This window comes from Hyperolius riggenbachi, chromosome 12 (assembly GCF_040937935.1).
Source record: "Hyperolius riggenbachi isolate aHypRig1 chromosome 12, aHypRig1.pri, whole genome shotgun sequence".
Taxonomy (NCBI): Eukaryota; Metazoa; Chordata; class Amphibia; order Anura; family Hyperoliidae; genus Hyperolius; species Hyperolius riggenbachi.
Genome location: NC_090657.1, coordinates 181,271,519 through 181,294,518, shown reverse-complemented (window position 1 = coordinate 181,294,518; position 23,000 = coordinate 181,271,519). Strand labels below are relative to the sequence as shown.

The 23,000-nt window shown below is 46.7% G+C and overlaps 1 long non-coding RNA gene across 2 annotated transcripts in view; it reads left to right on the top strand.

The window, feature by feature from the left end:
- LOC137542246 (uncharacterized) overlaps positions 1-23,000 on the top strand; it is a 321,115-nt gene that overhangs the window by 7,327 nt on the left and 290,788 nt on the right. For both annotated transcript variants that reach the window (XR_011025386.1, XR_011025385.1), the window contains exon 3: positions 21,195-21,283. This is a non-coding gene — a long non-coding RNA (uncharacterized lncRNA). The remainder of the gene's footprint in view (positions 1-21,194; positions 21,284-23,000) is intronic.

Below are 23,000 nucleotides of genomic sequence, written 5' to 3'. Positions count from 1 at the left end.
AATTAGCCTGCAGCCGGCGACGCAGAACTGCGTCGCTGGTCCTGCAGTTGCCACTTTGCCGACGCACGGTATAAGCGTGCGGTCGGCAAGTGGTTAATACAACCGTTATTTTAAGATTTTTAATGCGTATTTGATTGTAAGACTATTTATTCTATTATAAAGATCTAACTTTTTCTATTTATAATATTTTTAATGCGTATGTGAATGTAAGGCTATTTATTCTATCACAAATATATAACTTTTACTACTCATAATATTTTTAATGTGTATGTGATTGTAAGGCTATTTATTCTATTAAAAATCTATACATTCAATTCATGTTATTTGTAGTGAAGTATTTTACGGTATCAAATATATTATTGTTTCTATGTGTGTACGGTTGTTTGTGCAGTGGGGATGGTTAGGGTTAGGCACCACCAGGTAGGTGGTTAGGTTTAGGCACCACCAGGTGGGTGATTAGGATTAGGCAACACCAGGGGGGTGGTTAGGGTTAGGCACCACCAGGGGAGGGGGGTGTTAGGGTTAAGCACCACCAGGGGAAGTGGCTAGGGTTAGGCACCACCAGTGGGTGGTTAGGGGTAGGCACCACCGGGGGGGGGGAGGGGGTTAGGCACCACCAGGGGGGAGGGTTGTTAGGGTTAAGCACTCCAGGGGGTGGTTAGGTTTAAGCACCACCAGGTGGGTGGTCTTGATTAGGCTCCATCGGGGGATGGTTAGGGTTAGGCAACACCAGGGGGGTGGTTAGGGTTAGGCACCACCAGGGGGGTCTTAGGGTTAGGCACCACCAAGGGGGATTTAGGGGTAGGCATCACCAGGGGGGTCTTAGGGTTAGGCACCACCAGGGGGGTGGTTAGGGTTAGGCACCACCAGGGGGGTCTAGGGGTTAGGGATAGGTACAGGAAGGGTTCTGTGTGAGAGTAGGGTTAGGTATAGTTCCAGTACAATATTTGTAACATATACAATTTATTAAACTATGCTTATTACCACCAAGGGGAAGTCTAGGGGTTAGGGATAGGGATAGTTCTGTGTGAGAGTACAGTTAGGTATAGTTGCAGTAAAACTCCTGTAATATCTACAATTGTATTACTATGCTTAATACAAGTCTAAATATAATTTTTTGTTATAGACGGTATTTTGCCATATCATTACCATTAATTCAACATATTAAGCACTTTATTTTTGTTTATAATATAGAAACGAAAAATATTCTTTTAGATAAAAACGTATAATTTTGTCTATATCCCGCTCCCTTTTTTCCAGACACCCTTTTTGCATGTACGCCTTTTTCATTCCTTTCTCAGCGTGTGTAGTGCCATCTAATCTTTCTATCTGTAGAAGTTGTATGAGTTCATCTTTAACGTCAGAGATTGTCGTCGGTACTATTTAACTATTTAGTCCGGTGATCAGGTGATTTTGCGGTACAATTTTGACCTTCTGATTTAATAAAATAGGTACCGAAACATGTTTGCCTGATCAATGTTTTGATCGATTTTGGGCCTAAACCTGTAAAAAGGATTGATTGGACATGCTAGAAAATCTTGGTCACAAGTGCTTGATCTGGTGTGCAGCGATAACAGTGCTCATTATCTCAACGACCGACGCACCCAACAGAACCCGGGACAGTGTTATCTCTCCCCCCCCTCCCGCCCCCCCTCAATGTGTAATGTCTCCCCGTGCCGTGCTCATGTGCAGTGTTTTACAGTCTCCCCTCTCTGCCGGCATGAATCATGGCCTACTCCACCATCACCGGGAGCACCTGCACAATGCCGCACGAAGTGCATGTGATATCATGACATGCCTGGTGCCACGTGGTACAGGAGCTCGGGGGTGCCAGCAGAGGAGGCCAGGAATTGCACTGAGATTTTATGGAACACGGGCATCAAGGCTTTGAGGGGACATTTTTATACTTGGGGGGGGGGGGGGGGGCTGCCAGACAGGCGGCGGAGGCAGCGGCGCTAGGCCGATTTCTGATAGATTTCATGCTAATATCTATGAGAAATCGACCTGTGGTGTATGGGCAGCCAATAGATCCCTCTCTGATCACATTAGATGAAAGAGAGATTTGTCTCGTGGTCGATTTGCACCTCTACATTTTTAAATTTATCTCAAGGGGAAAGATTTGTACTGCTGGCAGGTGCATCACTGCAGAATGGTTGTATACTGTGTGTTCTGAAATGAGCAGGAACAACATGTTATGGCAGAGTGCACTCGGGCAGAAAGCTATATGACATCATAGCCTACTCCACATCTACCACACTCTTAAGGTGCATACACACATCAGACCATAGTCTTTGGAAAATGAAAGATCACAGACCAATCTTACCACCCTTCATGTAGTATGAGAGCCATACTCTACACAGTCTTTTCTATGGAGCTGAACTCCCCATCAGACAGAAATCTTTGCAAGATGCTGCACACACAGATGCTGTAGACATTCAAAAGATCAGTATCTGCAAAAGATCTGTTCCTGCAAAAGATCCATTCCTGCAAAATGCATTCATAGTCTATGATATCTGAAGATCATCATACACACCTTGTTTAACAGACATTCATCTGCAGATCAGATCCACCAGGATGGATTTTCAGATCTGCAGATGATTGTCTGATCTGCAGATGAATGTCAGTTAAACAAGGTGTGTATGATCATCTGCAGATCTAGACTCTGAATGCATTTTGCAGGAACGGATCTTTGGCAGGAACAGATATTTTGCAGATACTGATCTTTTGTGTCTGTACAGCATCTGTGTGTGCAGCATCTTGCAAAGATTTCTGTCTGATGGGGAGTTCAGCTCCATAGAAAAGACTGTGTAGAGTATGGCTCTCATACTACATGAAGGGTGGTAAGATTGGTCTGTGATCTTTCATTTTCCAAAGACTATAGTCTGATGTGTGTATGTGGCCTAACTCTCTTAGACAATGGTTAATTTGCATATATTCGGCAGTGTTGCTCTGGGAGACATCTCAAGCTCACTCCAACCTGAATTATCGCAAATTCTTTCTGTTTTAGGAAAGCAGACTTTTGTTTTTCCTAACTCTCTTAAGCTGGCCACTAACGGTCCAATTTCTAGCGAAAAATTGTTCGAGCGCTCAGAAATTCTGATCGGATTGGTTGTAAATAATCTCTATTGGTAGACACAATAGATTATGAACGAGTGAAAAAAATGTCGCCCGAATGAATTTTCTTCGAATGAAAATTTGGATTTTCTTGGTGGTCGTGATAGATAGGAAGAAATGATTGGTTAGTTGATGGTGTAGTGAACGATTTTTCGTCCGATCAGAATTTCTGATCGCTCGAACGATTTTTGGCTAGAAATTGGACCATTAGTGGCCAGCTTTAGTCAACCACCTTTTCCACAGTCCTACCTTATGTGTCCCTCCCCCACCCTTTAGATTGTAAGCCTTTGGCAGGGCCTCCCCCCTCCCTTAGTGTGTCCTTCTTAATCTTGCAACCCCAGCAATGACACCCTTGTCATGGACTCACTCGGACTTGTTTTGCTGGGTCTCTGTAAAACGCATTTTATACCCTGGGCCTGATTGCATGTATAACATTGTGCTATGCTGTATAACCGTTTGCTACCTCTCTGTCTGCAGGGCCGGCGCTACCATTAAGGCAAAGGAGGCAGCTGCCCCAGGGCCCCAGAGCTTGTAGGGGCCCCCAGTGGCTACAAGAGGAAAACATTTTTTTTCAAATCGGCCTTATAGTTTTTGAGAAAATCAATTTTAAAGTTTCAAAGGAAAAAAAAACACATTTAAAAACCTGCTGACTTTAATGGTTAATAGCAAATCCACCTTAAATGTTAGAAACCCTAAATTTGCAGGAAATGTTAAGGAGATCATTAGGAATAAGAGGAAATTTTTTTTTTCAAAAATACCTTATAGTTTTTGAGAAAATCGATTTTAAAGTTTAGAAGGAAAAAAGTATAGTTTTAAATGCGGTAAATGTAACTTAGTAGTAGCTACTTAGTAGCAAACCTAACGGTAGAGTAATTTTACATGCATCAAACGAAAACGCAATAAATTTCCTGACGGAGTTTCCAGGGGGTCCATACGCAGCCGCAGTGCTTTGGCCAGGGATCGCTATACAGCCGCAATATGGCTGTATGAAGATCCCTGACATTTTTTCCTATTTTCCCAATTTTTTTTTGTTTAGAGTGTGGGAATTTTTTAAAAAAAAAAAATTATGTGGGGTCCCCCCTCCTGAAACTTTTTAACCCCTTATCCCCCATGCAGGCTGGGATAGCCAGAATGTGGAGCTCTGACCGATTGGGACTTCACACCCTGACTATACCAGCTGCAAAATAGGTCCCCTAATGCCGATTTTTGTTCCGGGGTATATGTTGGGGTGGGCCCCCCAGGTTTATTTTGCCCTGGGGCCCCATTGTTGCTTAAACCGGCCCTGTCTGTCTGTCACACCTTTTTGCAATGTATGTATCCCTATTTATTGTCCAGTGCCATGTAATATGTTAGCGCTTTATAAATACAATAAATAATAATAATAATAATAATAGTCTAAAGCTAAGTAAACAGTTGAGATAAAAGTCTTTGGAAAAGGATAGATCACAGACCAATTTCACCCCCTCCATGTGGCATGAGAGCATACCAACACAAATTCTTGCAATAAATCTGCAGTGTGTCTACTTCCTGCTTTCATGGAAGCAGACACAGAGGCATAGCAAGGGTTTTCAGCACCCCGGGCGTGGCCACACATCAGAATGTGGTCATGGGTGAAGTCAAAAGTTATTTAGATATATGTGCCCCCTATACCCCATTCAGATTTCCAGATGTGCCCCCCTTTAAATAGCCAAATGTGTGCCCCCATCACCCTGTTAAGATAGCCAGATGTGCCCCCTTTAGAGAGCCTTATTCTGCTGCTGTTAATGCTTCTGCTGAGGGAGGGAGAGAAACAGGGACACTTCGGGCAGCCAGCAAGCCACCTCTCCTGCACGTGGGGGTGCAATGGCCGTGCTGAGTAGAGATGGCTCAAACTTCAGATTTTGGGTTCGCGGACGCGAACTTCTGCAAAAGTTTCATTTATAATGAAATAACCACAAATGTCTTTTCTGTGCTCACATCCTTATCAGTTTTATTCAACCCCCAAGTGACATTCATTCTTAGTACAACATCCTTTTCCAGTTATAACAACTTTTAAACGTAAAGCATAGCTTGACACAAGTGTCTTGCAGCGATCTACGGGTATCTTAGCCCATTCTTCATGGGCAAAAGCCTCCAGTTCAGTCACATGCTTAGGCTTGTGCGCTGCAACTGCTTTCTTTAACCTCCTTGCCAGTCTAAAAAATCCGGCAAGGAGGCAGTGCCGCACTTTTTTTTATTTTTTATTTTTTAACCACTTCCCGACCGCCGTATGTACAATTGGCGGCCGGGAAGTGCACCCCGCAAGGACCGCCGTATTGACAATTGGCGGCGGTCCTTGTAGGGGCATTGTCGGAGCGATCGCGTCATCAGTGACGCGATCCTCCGCCTCCGCCTGGCGCCGCTCACCCGCCGCAACATCCCGCCGGCCATACGGAAGCGCCGGCGGGATGTTAACCCCGCGATCGCCGCATACAAAGTGTATAATACACTTTGTAATGTTTACAAAGTGTATTATACAGGCTGCCTCCTGCCCTGGTGGTCCCAGTGTCCGAGGGACCACCAGGGCAGGCTGCAGCCACCCTAGTCTGCACCAAGCACACTGATTTTTCCCCCCCCCCTGCCCCAGATCGCCCACAGCACCCATCAGACCCCCCCCTGCCCACCCCCCAGACCCCTGTTTGCACCCAATCACCCCCCTAATCACCCATCAATCACTCCCTGTCACTATCTGTCAACGCTATTTTTTTTTTAATCCCCCACCCTGCTCCCTGCCCCCTCCTGATCACCCCCCACCCCTCAGATTCTCCCCAGACCCCCCCCCCCCCCCAGACCACCCCCCCTGTTTACTGTATGCATCTATCCCCCTGATCACCTGTCAATCACCTGTCAATCACCCATCAATCACCCGTCAATCACCCCCTGTCACTGCCACCCATCAGCCAGCCCCTAACCTGCCCCTTGCGGGCAATCTGATCACCCCCCCACACCAATAGATCGCCCGCAGATCCGACATCAGATCACCTCCCAAATCCATTGTTTACATCTATTCTCTCCTCTAAACACACACTAATTACCCATCAATCACCCCCTATCACCACCTGTCACTTTTACCTATCAGATCAGACCCTAATCTGCCCCTTGCGGGCACCTAATCACCCGCCCACACGCTCAGATTGCCCTCTGACCCCCCCTTATCAATTCACCAGTGCATTAATTACATCTGTTCTTCCCTGTAATAACCCACTGATCACCTGTCAATCACCTGCCAATCACCTATCACCCATCAATCACCCCCTGTCACTGCCACCCATCAATCAGCCCCTAACCTGCCCCTTGCGGGCAATCTGATCACCCACCCACACCATTAGATCGCCCGCAAACCCGCCGTCAGATTACCTCCCAAATGTATTGTTTACATCTGTTATCTTCTCTAAACACCCACTAATTACCCATCAATCACCCATCAATCACCCCCTATCACCACCTGTCACTGTTACCTATCAGATCAGACCCTAATCTGCCCCTTGCGGGCACCCAATCACCCGCCCACACGCTCAGATTGCCCTCAGACCCCCCCCTTATCAATTCGCCAGTGCATTAATTACATCTGTCCTTCCCTGTAATAACCCACTGACCACCTGTCAATCACCTGCCAATCACCTATCACCCATCAATAACCCCGTCACTGCCACCCAACAATCAGCCCCTAACCTGCCCCTTGCGGGCAATCTGATCACCCACCCACACCAATAGATCGCCCGCAGATCCGACATCAGATCACCACCCAAGCGCAGCGTTTACATCTATTCTCTCCTCTAAACACCCACTAATTACCCATCAATCACCCCCTATCACCACCTGTCACTGTTACCCATCAGATCAGACCCTAATCTACCCCTTGCGGGCACCCAATCGCCCGCCTACACGCTCAGATTGCCCTCAGACCCCCCCTTATCAATTCGCCAGTGCAATATTTACATCTGTTCTCCCCTGTAATAACCCACTGATTACCTGTCAATCACCTATCAATCACCCATCAATCACCCCCTGTCACTGCCACCCATAAATCACCCCCTGTCACTTCCACCCATCAATCACCCGCTGTCACTGCCACCCATCAATCAGCCCCTAACCTGCCCCTTGCGGGCAAACTGATCACCCACCCACACCAATAGATCGCCCGCAGATCCGACATCAGATCACCACCCAAGCGCAGTGTTTCCATCTATTCTCTACCCTAAACACCCACTAATTACCCATCAATCACCCCCTGTCACTGCTACCTATCAGATTAGACCCCTATCTGCCCCTAGGGCACTCAATCACCCTCCCACACCCTCAGAATGCCCTCAGACCCCAGCCCTGATCACCTCGCCAGTGCATTGCTTGCATCTATTCCCCCCTCTAATCACACCTTGAGACACCCATCAATCACCTCCTGTCACCCCCTAGCACACCTACCCATCAGATCAGGCCCCAATTTGCCCCGTGTGGGCTCCTGATCACTCGGCCAATCCCTCAGATCCCCCTCAGACCCCCTTCCGATCACCTCCCCAGTGCATTGATTGCATCTATTTTCCCCTCTAACCACCCCCTGAGACACCCATCAATCACCTCCTGTCACCCCCCTAGCACTCCTATCCATCAGATCAGGCCCAATACAACCTGTCATCTAAAAGGCCACCCTGCTTATGACCGGTTCCACAAAATTCGCCCCCTCATAGACCACCTGTCATCAAAATTTGCAGATGCTTATACCCCTGAACAGTCATTTTGAGACATTTGGTTTCCAGACTACTCACGGTTTTGGGCCTGTAAAATGCCAGGGCGGTATAGGAACCCCACAAGTGACCCCATTTTAGAAAAAAAGACACCCCAAGGTATTCTGTTAGGTGTATGACGAGTTCATAGAAGATTTTATTTTTTGTCAAAAGTTAGCGGAAATTAATTTTTATTGGTTTTTTTTCACAAAGTGTCATTTTTCACTAACTTGTGACAAAAAATAAAATCTTCTATGAACTCGCCATACACCTAACGGAATACCTTGGGGTGTCTTCTTTCTAAAATGGGGTCACTTGTGGGGTTCCTATACTGCCCTGGCATTTTAGGGGCCCTAAACCGCGAGGAGTAGTCTAGAAAACAAATGCTTCAAAATGACCTGTGAATAGGACGTTGGGCCCCTTAGCGCACCTAGGCTGCAAAAAATTGTCACACATGTGGTACCGCTGTACTCAGGAAAAGTAGTATAATGTGTTTTGGGGTGTATTTTTACACATACCCATGCTGGATGGGAGAAATTTCTATGTAAATGGACAATTGTGTGTAAAAAAATCAAACAATTGTCATTTACAGAGATATTTCTCCCACTTAGCATGGGTATGTGTAAAAATACACCCCAAAACGCATTATACTACTTCTCCTGAGTACGGCGGTACCACATGTGTGACACTTTTTTACACCCTAAGTACGCTAAGGGGCCCAAAGTCCAATGAGTACCTTTAGGATTTCACAGGTCATTTTGCGACATTTGGTTTCAAGACTACTCCTCACGGTTTAGGGCCCCTAAAATGCCAGGGCAGTATAGGAACCCCACAAATGACCCCATTTTAGAAAGAAGACACCCCAAGGTATTCCGTTAGGAGTATGGTGAGTTCATAGAAGATTTTATTTTTTGTCAAAAGTTAGCGGAAAATGACACTTTGTGAAAAAACACAATTAAAATCAATTTCCGCTAACTTTTGACAAAAAAATAAAATCTTCTATGAACTCACTATACTCCTAACGGAATACCTTGGGGTGTCTTCTTTCTAAAATGGGGTCATTTGTGGGGTTCCTATACTGCCCTGGCATTTTAGGGGCCCTAAACCGTGAGGAGTAGTCTTGAAACGAAATTTCTCAAAATGACCTGTGAAATTCTAAAGGTACTCATTGGACTTTGGGCCCTTTAGCGCAGTTAGGGTGCAAAAAAGTGCCACACATGTGGTATCGCCGTACTCAGGAGAAGTAGTATAATGTGTTTTGTGGTGTATTTTTACACATACCCATGCTGAGTGGGAGAAAGATCTCTGTAAATGGACAATTGTGTGTAAAAAAAATTAACAAATTGTCATTTACAGAGATATTTCTCCCACCCAGCATGGGTATGTGTAAAAATACACCCCAAAACACATTATACTACTTCTCCTGAGTACGGCAATACCACATGTGTGGCACTTTTTTGCACCCTAACTGCGCTAAGGGGTCCAAAGTCCAATGAGCACCTTCAGGCTTTACAGGGGTGCTTACAATTTAGCACCCCCCAAAATGTCAGGACAGTAAACACACCCCACAAATGACCCCATTTTGGAAAGTAGACACTTCAAGGTATTCAGAGAGGAGCATGGTGAGTCCGTGGCAGATTTCATTTTTTTTTGTCGCAAGTTAGAAGAAATGGAAACTTTTTTTTTTTTTTTTTTTTCACAAAGTGTCATTTTCCGCTTACTTGTGACAAAAAATAATATCTTCTATGAACTCACTATGCCTCTCAGTGAATACTTTGGGATGTCTTCTTTCCAAAATGGGGTCATTTGGGGGGTATTTATACTATCCTGGAATTCTAGCCCCTCATGAAACATGACAGAGGGTCAGAAAAGTCAGAGATGCTTGAAAATGGGAAAATTCACTTTTTGCACCATAGTTTGTAAACGCTATAACTTTTACCCAAACCAATAAATATACACTGAATGGGTTTTTTTTTAATCAAAAACATGTTTGTCCACATTTTTCGCGCTGCATGTATACAGAAATTTTACTTTATTTGAAAACTGTCAGCACAGAAAGTTAAAAAAATCATTTTTTTGCCAAAATTCATGTCTTTTTTGCTGAATATAATAAAAAGTAAAAATCGCAGGAGCAATCAAATAGCACTAAAAGAAAGCTTTATTAGTGACAAGAAAAGGAGCCAAAATTCATTTAGGTGGTAGGTTGTATGAGCGAGCAATAAACCGTGAAAGCTGCAGTGGTCTGAATGGAAAAAAAGTGGCCGGTCCTTAAGGGGTAGAAAGCCCTAGGTCCTCAAGTGGTTAAATCATGTAGCGAGCCCAGGGCTCGCTACATGATAGCCGCTGAGCGGCGGCATCCCCCCACCCACTCCGATCGCCCTCGGCGATCAGAGTATGCAGGAAATCCCGTTGAGAACGGGATTTCCTGCAGGGCTTCCCCGGTCGCCATGGCGTCAGAGGGAATCCCGATCCGCCCCTTAGCGCTGCCTGGCTCTGATTAGCCAGGCTGCGCAGGGGTCTGGGGCGGGGGGGCGGGTCGGCGCGGCGGGTAGCGGCGAATCGGCGGCGAGCGGCGGCGATCGCGTACTACACGCAGCTAGCAAAGTGCTAGCTGCGTGTAGGAAAAAAAAATTATGCAAATCGGCCCAGCGGGGCCTGAGAAATCCTCCTGTGCAGGTTACCCCGAACTGAGTTCGGGATAACCGGCAAGGAGGTTAAGAGGTTCTCAATCGGATTTAAAGAGACTCTGAAGCGAGTGAGCTAGGATTTGATTTGTGTAAAGCACCTTACATAGTGCCAAAACGCTGCTATCCCGCGGCAAAACGAGGGGTCTTTACCCCCCCTAATCTCCCCTGGAAAATCCACGACTTTCTTGGTCGTGGATTTTGCTACTCATGGAGGCAGAGCTATGAGCTGCAGCTCTGCTTCCACGTGCGGGTCAATCTGCCAGCGGATCTCCGCCTCTCCCCCGCCCCTCTCTGTGAAGGAAGAGTGAGAGGGGCGGGGAGAGGCAGCGATCAGCCGGGATTGACGCTAGTAGAGGCAGAGCTACAGCTATTAGCTCTGCCTCAAGCAGGAAGTGCTCCCCGAACCTAGAAGAGGGGATTTGGGGGGTAAAGTCTCCTCGTCTATCCGCGGGATGGCGGGGTTTTAGCACTATCTAAGGTGCTTTCCACGAATCAAATCCTAGCTCACTCGCTTCAGACTCTCTTTAAATCCGATTGAGAACCTCTGGTACAACCTGAAGAAAGCAGTTGCAGCGCGCAAGCCTAAGAATGTGACTGAACTGGAGGCTTTTGCCCATGAAGAATGGGCTAAGATACCCGTATGCATTTTTTATTTTATTTTGCATGTGGATGTGATTGTCCTGGATTAAGAAGCTGAGTGCTTCGGGTTACAGTTGATTCAAGACAGAGCCTGTCCGCAGGACATTGATGGCTACTAACTGTGAGACTGTTCACTCCTTGTTCTTTGAGACAGTGTGCACGTTCTAATTCTATATCTAAAAGGTAGCCACACACCATACATTTTTTTAAATATCTGTACAATTTAAGAATTGCAATACATTTTTCTGACTGATTGTAACATTTCAAAAATATGACCAATGTACCACACACCTATGTTCATTTTTTTCCGCAATTATGATAAAAATGATTGAATACTCTGACAAAATTGCTAGGGTGTGTATATTAATAAATTGGCAATCTAACACACACCATTTAATCTTTAGAAAGATTGAAGAAAAATATCTGGCATTCCGGATCGATAAAAATCGAAGAAAACGGGAAATCCGATCGGATTTTGCAGTCGAATGAAAAAAAAAAAGCTATCGATTTTTTTCGGGAGATTTTTTCGTTTTTTTATCAAATTACCGTAAAATCGGATCATTTTATTGTATCGTGTGTGGCCACCTTTAGGTGAATCATGCGCTGCCAGAGAAGATTGTGTTGTACCAAGATGGAGTGGGGAGTGGACGTTATTTATTCCCCTGAAAACCCACAAAGAGAGCTATGGTATAGTAAGTTAAATCACACGAATATGGTGGAAAGATATGCACTGGTATAATACAGTGTGCGAGCGGGCGGACTACAAATTCCAGCTGGCAACTATGGGCTGTATCTATGCAGTGTCACCCACAAAGAGAGCTATGGTATAGTAAGTTAAATCACACAAATACAGTGGAAAGATATGCACTGGTAATACAGTGTGCTGGGCCTGGCACAGTACAGCAAGGGCCAGCTGCGCCAGACAGGGCTGTATTATTGCAGTGTCACCCACAAAGAGAGCTATGGTATAGTAAGTTAAATCACACAAATATAGTGGAAAGATATGCACTGGTAATACAGTGTGCTGGGCCTGGCACAGTACAGTATGCAATGTCAGTGACACACACACACAAACACACACACCAGAAGAAGATTAGCCCTCAAAAGAGCATTTTGGGTTTTTTTTCAGCTACAAATGTCAGCAAGGAGCAAGCTAACGAGCCTAACTAACGCTTTCCCTATCTCACCAGCAATGTCTCTCCCTTCCTCTCACTACAACAGCAGCCAGAGACTGAGAACATGGCCGACGCTGCTGCGTTTTTATAGGGGGGGGGGGGGGGGGGGGAGGGAGTCCAGGAGAGAGTGCAGCCTGATTGGCTGCCATGTGTCTGACCACAGCCGGGACAAGGTCCTCCAGCACCCAAGGCTAAGACACCAAAGTGCGCCTCTACCTCCCTGCCACCCCAGCTGTTACACACTGATTGCTATTAGACTAAGAGGTGCCCCAGGGCCCCCAACACCTTAATATCTAGTTATCTGGCTTGCAGTTACTGCCATGCATCCCCTTTTCTTATTACTCTTTGCTTCAAACACAATAGGCGAATGATAGCTGAGTGAGTTGTGCGCCCCTCCTGCACGGCGCCCTGAGGCTGGAGCCTCTCTCACCTCTGCCTTGGCCCAGCCCTGTGTCTGACTGTGATGTAGAGGGCCAAAGTTTAGCCCAATGACGAGGTATTGGGGCTATGTGTTCGAAGCCCGCCAGCTGAAATCCGCACTAACTACCTGCCGGGCGAACCGTTTGGGCCATCTTTGTGCTGAGCGCCCTCACAGTGATGCGCCCAGGGACATTTGTTCCCATTTGCCCACCCATAGCTACTCCTCTGAGCAGACATATTGTTAACATCCTGTTGTGATGATTTGCTCAGCTCCCTGTGCAGGCAGGCAGCTTTTTGACCATTGTGTAGGTTTGCATGCTGCAGGACTCTGGAAAGAAGAGCTTCTGTCAGTTTTGCAGCTTGTGCTTGCTGAGGAATTTGCATACGTTGTCATGCAAATTGCCTGGCCACATTCATTGGAGGCGTGTACTATAAGTACTATGTGTTTCCCACAATGCTTCGCTGGTCATAAGGAGTCTTCCTGTGAAACACTCTGGAGAGTGTCAGCCATGCTCTTTGTTTGAAGATCAGCTTAGAGTAATTCCTGGAAACTGTGCTAGGCAGGTTCCCTAGTGCAGTTAGGATTGTTTATCGGTTTTGTTTGTCTGTTGCGATTGTCCTGTCCCAATGGTGGTCGACAGGAAATCGTTCTGACCTCTGTTCTTGGAGCATAGCTGGTGCAGCGGTTGCTACCAGCTATCTCTTCTGTTCTGCCTCTCTGGATCGCACTAGCATCCTGCGCTAGTGCTGTGGATCCTTCTGTTCTGTTACTCTGTCCCTGGATCGCACTCGCTTCGCACTAGTGCTGTGGATCCTTCTGTTCTGCCTCTCTGGATCGCACTAGCATCCTGCGCTAGTGCTGTGGATCCTTCTGTTCTGTTACTCTGTCCCTGGATCGCACTCGCTTCGCGCTAGTGCTGTGGATCCTTCTGTTCTGTCTTCCTGGATCGCGCTAGCCACTTTCGCTAGTGCTGTGGATCCTACCTCTCGCTCGTCCCTGTTTTCGTGCGTCTGTCTTGTCTGCTACAATCGCTTGCTGGAGGCTCGGTGAGGTAACCGTTAAGCAAGCGCTCGCGTCCTCTGTTTCATGTTTGTCTGTCGATGGTTAGTTAAGCGTGCTTGTCTCTATTGTGCTTAACACGTGGAGACCGCGCATAACCGCGTGCACTGTTGCGAATGAGTGCGGTGTTCGCGGTTAGCTAGCATTTGTTATTTTCCGCATCTCCTCATTGTATGATTTGCTGTGCCTTTGCTATCCTCGTATTCTGTTCTGATCTGCCTTGTGTCACGTCTGGCGATCGCCCCTCTCGCGATCGCGTTTCTGTTTCGTATCTGCTGTTGTATGTGCGCGGTCACGGGGTGGTGACTAGATTGGCGCACACACATACAACCTGTCCCTTTGCTCGTTCTCATTCGCAATCACTTCTCTTGCGATTGCGTTATGCGCTTCGTACAATTCCTGTCTGGCATTTGTGGAGGTACAGAGGATTGGTTCCTCTGCACTCCCCAGCGCCATCTGCCGACAGGAATTTCCCTCTACGGGTGCGTAGCACCTTTTGCTGGGTGCCTGCATTTATACGCTTGTGGAGGATTTCCGCCGTATCAGCGCATGCGTTGTGCGCTGATCACGGAGAAAGTTCCACAATTGTTACAGTATGACCAGCCCAACCCAAAACCCCAGTGTAGACGGAATTTCCGATTTGTACGATTTTGTCGAGTTTGGGTCCTGTGTCTTTAAGAGCTTTAAAAGGCTAAATTCAGAGACCAAGGCGGAATTTCTTTCTGAATGTGTGAGGTTTTGTCTGAATCCCACCTTTCAGATTTCTGATCTGTCCACGTCGGCTCTTCTGTTTGCCTATGTGCTCTTAAAAGACGATTTGTTCACCTGGGCGTATGATCTGTTAAAAATCAATTCCTGGAATGATAATCTGTATCAGTTTCTTGCAGTGATATTCTCTCACTGGTTTAAACTGCCTGGCTTACCACCTGCTCTGATTGAGTGTGTAGCTGCTGATAGGTCAGCTGATCTTTCCCTTCCATGCAAAACCTTTCAGTATGACAAGCAGTTCAATGTGTCTGTTGCCACTTCAGGTTTTAAACAGCAGACATGCAAAGTTGCAAAAAAGGGAAAAACTAAAAAGCGCAAGCATCTGAATAAAACACTCCCTAATGATGTGTATGATGATGTTGCTCAATCTCCAGGTTTTTTGCCCCAATCCAAAGCTTATGTGGATCCTGCTATAGGTAGGATCGCACACTATATTAAAGCAGTTAAAAAAATCTGTTCTTGTTCCTGAACTCCACCCATATGGAGATTATCTAGATACTGGCTTGTTTGAACCTCCATTTGCCTCATGGGATGTTGGGGCCTTATTGGAGGAATTCGATTTTGATTGGAAAGCCTTTTGCGATTTTTACATCGCAAAAAGCGAAGATGTCTTGAATGCTTGTCTCGATTCTATGTACCTTCTGATTGATTCCGATGAATGTGACAAGGATGATGTGGATCTGGTGATCTATGTATGGCAAACGATTTTGGATGAGTTGCACACACACCAACCAATTGATTCCAATAAAGAGACATCGTTGTCGGATGATTGTTCCTGCCTTTCTGGGGTAAAGCATGAGAGTCTTGACTTTGTGCAATCTGAAATGAATGAGTATGCCGCTGTGGTTGATTCCTGTGCGAATCCTGAAGGATTCTCTCCTGACAGTGTGCAGTTTGAATCTGTGCGATCTGATGCCTGTTTCTCGGATGTTCCTGCAGATTGTGATCGGCATGAGTCTGCCGGTTTCCTCAAGGATGTGTGGGATCCTTTTTCATTTAGAAACAGATCTTTGAGATCTTCCGTTTGTGACCCTGCTATGGGGAAAATTTCTCGACTATGCAGCGTCAAAAGTAAAATTAATATGCCTAATAAAGTTTATCCTGTTGATGTCGCTATTTCTTCTGCAAATGAGTCTCTGTCTCACCCTGTTCTCACCTATAAGGGCCCGTTGCCTGGGGACAGCTGCTCCAGCGTTTCGGTCCTAGATGCCTTGCAGTCTGCTCCGCAGATCGCGGAGGTTTGCGCTATGGAAGCGTCAGTTTCACAACCTAAAGTGATTTTTGATTCGCAGGTTTTGCGTCCTGGCTCCTCGGATTTGACATTGTTGGCCGAATCTAAGAGTGAGACAGCGCTTCGGTTTTGCGAATCTGACTCTGAAACATTTTTGCTGGGTCCAGAGAGAGTTTCTCTGAGCCTGCCCTGTACCATGAATAACAATATGATGTCCAATCACACTGACATTTGTGAGTCCCTTTCTTGCTCTGAGGGAAGTGCTGATTCTGCATCCTGTACTCTGGATGAGTCAATGTGGCCTTGCTTAGAATCCCATGCAGTGTCCCTAGAGGCTCGTCTGGGTATTGCCACTATACTCACCTGTTTTTCTGCAGTTTTGGAGTTGCAAGCTAGTTTGACTGCTACGCAGAATTCTGGGTGCAGCGAGTTTAAAGTTAGGGAGTCAGTGTGTGGTCCAGTGAATATTCCTGTACGTTCCGCTCATGATGATGAAATTCAGTCTCAGTTTATGGTGGTACCTTCCCTGGGACATCTGCCCTGTTCACAAAATAAAGTTCCAGTTTTGCCCTGTAACATGGATAGTACAGAATCCTTCTTAGAAAACTTGAAAAATGATGTTCCTGAGGTCTTGTTTGATGTTCTGGAGGTCCCCGAGTTCCTCCCAAAGGGTGCAGAACTTGTAGGAGATGTCTCCTGCCCCCCACGTCCTTCTGAGGTGTTGCCCTCTTCCGTAGGCATTGCTGCCTTGCTGGCTACCTTTTCAGCTCTGGTGGAGCTTCAGTCATGTGTAGTCAATGATGATATTGCAGTCACAGAAATTTCCGAATTTGAATCCGAGTCTTCTTTTGAAAGTCCAGTGCCTTAGACCATTGCTCGTGATGATTCTCTGCCCGGTCCTGGTTTTGGTTTCCTTGTGTCGGACTCTGAGGTTGGCAGTTCCCCAACATGTCCTGAGGTTTCTCCTGTGCTGGTGTACCCCAATGTGCTCTGTGACCCAGAAAGCCCAAGTGTGCCTCGGTTACCAGCATACTCAGATGCTTCCTCGGTGGAGACATGTTCTGATTTAGCCTGCCTGCTTGCATGCCCAGAAGTGGTCCCTGAAAGTCTTGATCTTGATGGGTGTCCTCATAATTCTGAGTCTGGAATTGTCATTGGTTCCATAGGAGTTCTTGATAGTTCTCCATGTGAGCCTGGTGATTGTTCTGCCCTCTTGGGATCTCTGTGGAGCTTCAAAAGGTTCTGGGAGATTCCGGGAGAAATTTTGCTTGGTACCCTGGATAAGATCAACGGTGGCTTTTGTGTTGTAAGGGACACTTCGAACAGGTTTTGTGGCAAATTTGGTATTTTCGGACGCTCCTTGGAAGGTGGTGGGTATTGTCTGGAGGGTTTCGGTGGCTTCTTCTTTGGTATCCACAGTCCTGATGGGTGTTACGCTGAGACTTGTAGTGCTGATGGGCATGTTTCGGTGGCTTCTGTTTCCGATGAGGTCGGTTTCGGGTGGACTGACTCTGGAATTGGACCTTGTCGGGCTGTCCCGACCTTCATGAGTCTTAAGTTTGAGTCTGTTGCTAATAGCACTTTTGAGGGTCGTCTGGAATTCGACCCTGGAGGGGGGGGGGGTACTGTGATGATTTGCTCAGCTGCCTGTGCAGGCAGGCAGCTTTTTGACCATTGTGTAGGTTTGCATGCTGCAGGACTCTGGAAAGAAGAGCTTCTGTCAGTTTTGCAGCTTGTGCTTGCTAAGGAATTTGCATACGTTGTCATGCAAATTGCCTGGCCACATTCATTGGAGGCGTGTACTATAAGTACTATGTGTTTCCCACAATGCTTCGCTGGTCATAAGGAGTCTTCCTGTGAAACACTCTGGAGAGTGTCAGCCATGCTCTTTGTTTGAAGATCAGCTTAGAGTAATTCCTGGAAACTGTGCTAGGCAGGTTCCCTAGTGCAGTTAGGATTGTTTATCTGTTTTGTTTGTCTGTTGCGATTGTCCTGTCCCAATGGTGGTCGACAGGAAATCGTTCTGACCTCTGTTCTTGGAGCATAGCTGGTGCAGCGGTTGCTACCAGCTATCTCTTCTGTTCTGCCTCTCTGGATCGCACTAGCATCCTGCGCTAGTGCTGTGGATCCTTCTGTTCTGTTACTCTGTCCCTGGATCGCACTCGCTTCGCGCTAGTGCTGTGGATCCTTCTGTTCTGCCTCTTTGGATCGCACTAGCATCCTGCGCTAGTGCTGTGGATCCTTCTGTTCTGTTACTCTGTCCCTGGATCGCACTCGCTTCGCGCTAGTGCTGTGGATCCTTCTGTTCTGTCTTCCTGGATCGCGCTAGCCACTTTCGCTAGTGCTGTGGATCCTATCTCTCGCTTGTCCCTGTTTTCGTGTGTCTGTCTTGTCTGCTACGATCGCTTGCTGGAGGCTCGGTGAGGTAACCGTTAAGCAAGCGCTCGTGTCCTCTGTTTCATGTTTGTCTGTCGATGGTTAGTTAGGCGTGCTTGTCTCTATTGTGCTTATCACGTGGAGACCGCGCATAACCGCGTGCATTGTTGCAAATGAGTGCGGTGTTCGCGGTTAGCTAGCATTTGTTATTTTCCGCATCTCCTCATTGTATGATTTGCTGTGCCTTTGCTATCCTCGTATTCTGTTCTGATCTGCCTTGTGTCACGTCTGGCGATCGCACCTCTCACGATAGCGTTTCTGTTTCGTATCTGCTGTTGTGTGTGCGCGATCGCGGGGTGACGACTAGATTGGCGCACACACATACAACCTGTCCCTTTGCTCGTTCTCATTCGCAATCGCTTCTCTTGCGATTGCGTTCTGCACTTCGTACAATTCCTGTCTGGCATTTGTGGAGGTACAGAGGATTGGTTCCTCTGCACTCCCCAGCGCCATCTGCCGACAGGAATTTCCCTCTTTTGCTGGGTGCCTGCAATTACACGCTTGTGGAGGATTTCCGCCGTATCAGCGCACGCGTTGTGCGCTGATCACGGAGAAAGTTCCACAATCGTTACACCGGTGTTTACAAATAAGCTTTCTGCCGTGGCAGTCAGATGGATCAAATTACAACTTGTGCTTAGTCACAGATGAGGCGGAATTAGACAGGCTAACATCTCTAAATACACACAGGGTGCATTTCTATATGTTTTCCTTTTGTCCTGTGCAAGAGTTAAGTTTCAGAAAAATAATTATTTGTCCATATGTTGGAGTTATAAGTTGGCTAGGTCAAACCCAACATGCAAATATCAGATAACATAGCACCTCTGCAATGCCCGCTGCCCAAAAAAATCTTGCTTTTAAGTAAAACATTTTGCAGGGTTGTGTCTGCAGTGGTAAAAACAGAAAAACCAAAAACCAAAACAGACTACTGACAGTATTGCAGGTGGAAAATGTGAAAAGGGTGAAGTCGGGCTCTGAGGGTTGACGTGGGCAGAGAGGATTCTGGGAAGTGTGGCTCCCAGCCAGCAGTGACTGGGATTATCAGAGACTGCAGCACCCGCTTCCCCTCCCTGCGGCTGGCCAGCTCTTGCTGTTGTGTCTGGCACATGCTGGGCACAAGGGATGGATTTTTCCGCATTAACCATCCTTCCTCTCGCTTCTCCGCAGAGTGCAGAGATGATACTGGCTGGGGAAAGGGGTGGAGGGGGGGAGGACTGCTGTCAGGTATTGTGCCAGTCAGACACTGGCAGACTGGGGAGGGAGGAGGAGGTGGGCAGATGGAGACTTGGCTAGTCTAACGCTGTCACACATCATAATCATCGCTACACTCTCTGACCTTTTCATGGCAGACCCGTCTGGGGGATTCTGGCTCATGATTTCTGCAAATGACCGCGCCGGACGATTCGTAGTACAGAACGGTCGTAAAGCGAATATATATATCATGAAAAGCGGGCGCGCCGGGGGCAATGTGGATAATTAGCGAAATAACGGAACAGAGGTGTCCATCAAGATCTCTCGAAAAGTCAGAGAAGATGAAAAGACAGTAAAATACTGAGAGACGGCGTGCAGCAACCAATCAGAATGCTTATTTTGTTTTCCTTTAAAATGATTTAAGGAAACTGATTGGTTGCTATGAAAATGTTTCACAGTTCAGCAGTCTGTTTTTATTTGCTTTTCTGCAAGTATTTCTTTTTTTTTTTTTTTTTTTTTTTTTTTAGTTTTGTTTAGAAATTGGAGATTTGACAAATCCTATATAAAGCACACCTTGCTTTAAAGGAAACCTTGAAGTGAGAGGGATATGGAAGATGACATATTTATTTCCTTTTAAACAATATCAGTTGCCTGGCTGTCCTGCTGATCCTCTGCCTCTAATACGTTTAGCCATATACCGGTACCCTGAACAAGCATGCAGCAGATCAGGTGTCTCTGACAAAAATCTGACAAGATTAGCTGCATGCTTGTTTCTGGATTGTGATCTAGATACTACTGATGCCAGAATGATCAGCAGGACTGCCAGGCTACTGGTATTACTTAAAAGGAAATAAATATGGCAGCCTCCATACTCTTGCCACTTCAGGTTCCCTTTAAAGGGATACATAAGCTGCCATCTTGAGAGTGCTTTTTAAAAAACGCTCCCAGTGACATGCATTAAAATTTCAGTAAAATAGTGCGATTTTACCGAGATCACGATTTTACCACTATTTTAATGTAAAAGCTGTCAGAAAGCGCTAGTGTGTCTGAGCCCCAGGGCTGGCGCTACCATAGAGGCAAAGGGGGCAGTTGCCCTAGGGCCCCAGAGCATGTAGGGGTCCCCAAGTTGTCTCCCCATCTTAATTGTTGCTCCCTGGGGCCTCTGCAGAGTAGCATCTCATCTGTGCTGGCGGGCAGGTGAGACACTACACTGCCAAAGACTCTGTGGGGGCCTCAGGGAGCACAGGGAGGTGACTGGGAGAGAGCGTCCGCAGCCGACTCAGGGGCCCAGGAGGGAAATTTGACTGTAACAAAGAACCACTAATGCTGCTTTTTGGTCGAGGGGTGCCTGTTGGGGGGGGGGGCCCTGGGCTACTTATGCCCTGGGGCCCCTGCTGAGCCCTAAAAGCGCTTGAGCAATGAATCTCAATGGGAGTGTTCTCACATGAGCGATGAGCTTTCTTTCCAATCGCAAATGCAGGTCCTGCATCATTTCCTGAGCATTTGCGCTTCAATGGAAGATAAAGGAACATCACTAAGTGGTTTAATAAGCGCTTGGATAAGCGATTTTGTGAGCGTACATTAATGAGATTGTTTCAGGTCAAAGAGTTCACTTGTTGATTGTCTGTAGAAAAAAAAGCACTAGTCGCCAAAGAAATCGCTTACAAAAGTGATTAGAAAAATCGCAAATCGCTCAAAAAACGCCTAGAAAATCGTTTTCTCTGCTTTTTCCAACAGAAGAACCTTCAAGTCTGAGCCTGACACACTTATAAATGATGTGACTACTCCTTCACTCACTCCTGCAATGCTGATAGTCGGCCTCACAGGTAGTAGAATTATTGCCCACCTCTGAATCTGAACTAGTACAGTAGTTTCTCATTTCTGGGAGTTCAACCGACCCGTTCCCTTGCCTCCATCTACCAGTAGCTTCTGAAAAAGGAAATGCAATGCTTCTAACATGAATCAGCCTGCTTTTAGGAGAAATAACAGCTGAGCACTAGCACTGATTGCTGGCATAAAAATATAGGAACATGACAGGCTGGGAAGGCTCTTAAAACTATTAAGAGCTGTACATTACAAGCTGCTTGGTGCAACCAGGGGTGTAATTAGAAATCACTGGACCCCCCTGCAAAACTTTGGATGGCCCCTCCCCCAACTATAGGTGCCCCCAATATAGCCAGGCATAGATGCCCCCAGTATAGACAGGTATAGGTGCCCTCAGTATAGCATAGCTCCCAACTGTCCCTTTTTCGGATCCCTGTCCCTCTTTCACCCTCATTTGTCCCTCTTTCAGGACTTTGTCCCTCTTTCTATGTAAATATATATATTTCTATACTAAAAATGTGTTTGATTGACTCTAAACTATTCCCATCCTTTAAATTGATATATTACTAATTTTAAAATGTTACTATGAAGGAAAATGAACCAGGTTAGAAAGGACCAGCGTGGTTTGAATTATAAAACACATATGTTTCTTATGAAATCTTTATGGTATGCGTGACTAGAGGCGTGGTGAGGGTGTGGCCAGGGGTGTGGCTTAAGTGTCCCTTTTTCTCATCTCAAAAAGTTGGAAGGTATGGTATAGACAGGTATAGGTGCTCCCAGGATAGACAGGTATAGGTGCTCCCAGTATAGCCAGGTAGAAGTGCCCTCAGTATAGCCAGGTAGAAGTGCCCTCAGTATAGCCAGGTAGAAGTGCCCCCAGTACAGCCAGGTAGAAGTGCCCCCAGTACAGCCAGGTATAGGTGTACCCAGTATAGCTAGGTATAGATGCCCCCAGTATAACTAGCCAGGAGCGCAACACATGAAGGGGGAACAATCACCACAGAGCGGCGGGGTGGCGGGCCCTCTCTACTCCTCCCTCAGCTCGGGATCCCCTGTCAGTGCTTCCCCCTCCATCGTTAACTTCAGCATGAAGCAGGCATGGAACGTGGACGTTACCTCTTCTGCGTTCCATGTGGTGGTTATACCCTGAAGGGCTTGACGCTACTTCCTATTTATCAGGAAGTAGCGTCAGGTGCTTCAGATTATAACCACCGCCGCATGGAACGCGGAAGAGTTATGTCCGCGTTCCATGCCTGCTTCATGCTGAAGTTAATGATGGAAGGGAAGCGCTGATAGGGGATCCATAGCCATTGTTCCCCCACTCAAGCGATGCGCCCCCTCCTGCCCCCCAAATTGGCCCTGGGCGAGCTCCATAGGCCTCTCCCCCCGCAGCTGCATCCTTTGCAGCCCCTATTGTTACGCCACTGGGTGCAACATTCCAGTATCTACGGTGTGAGGAGCCTTCTCGTTGTAGAGCAATTGGCAAGGACTTGCCTTTAAGGACAACTCTGTGAAACCTAACTTCAAACGTTATTATCCAGAGACGTTTTAGGCAGGAATCACACCCATTAGCAGCTTCAAAGGAATTATCTCATTTCAGATAAGTGCACTGCCTTTGACCTCAGCCGGCAGAACTCCTTGTGCTGTAAATTCTTGCAATGCTTGGAGGTCTCTCTGTTAGCAGAAGTCCTCTGTTATTGTGTCACACTGCCACTGTGA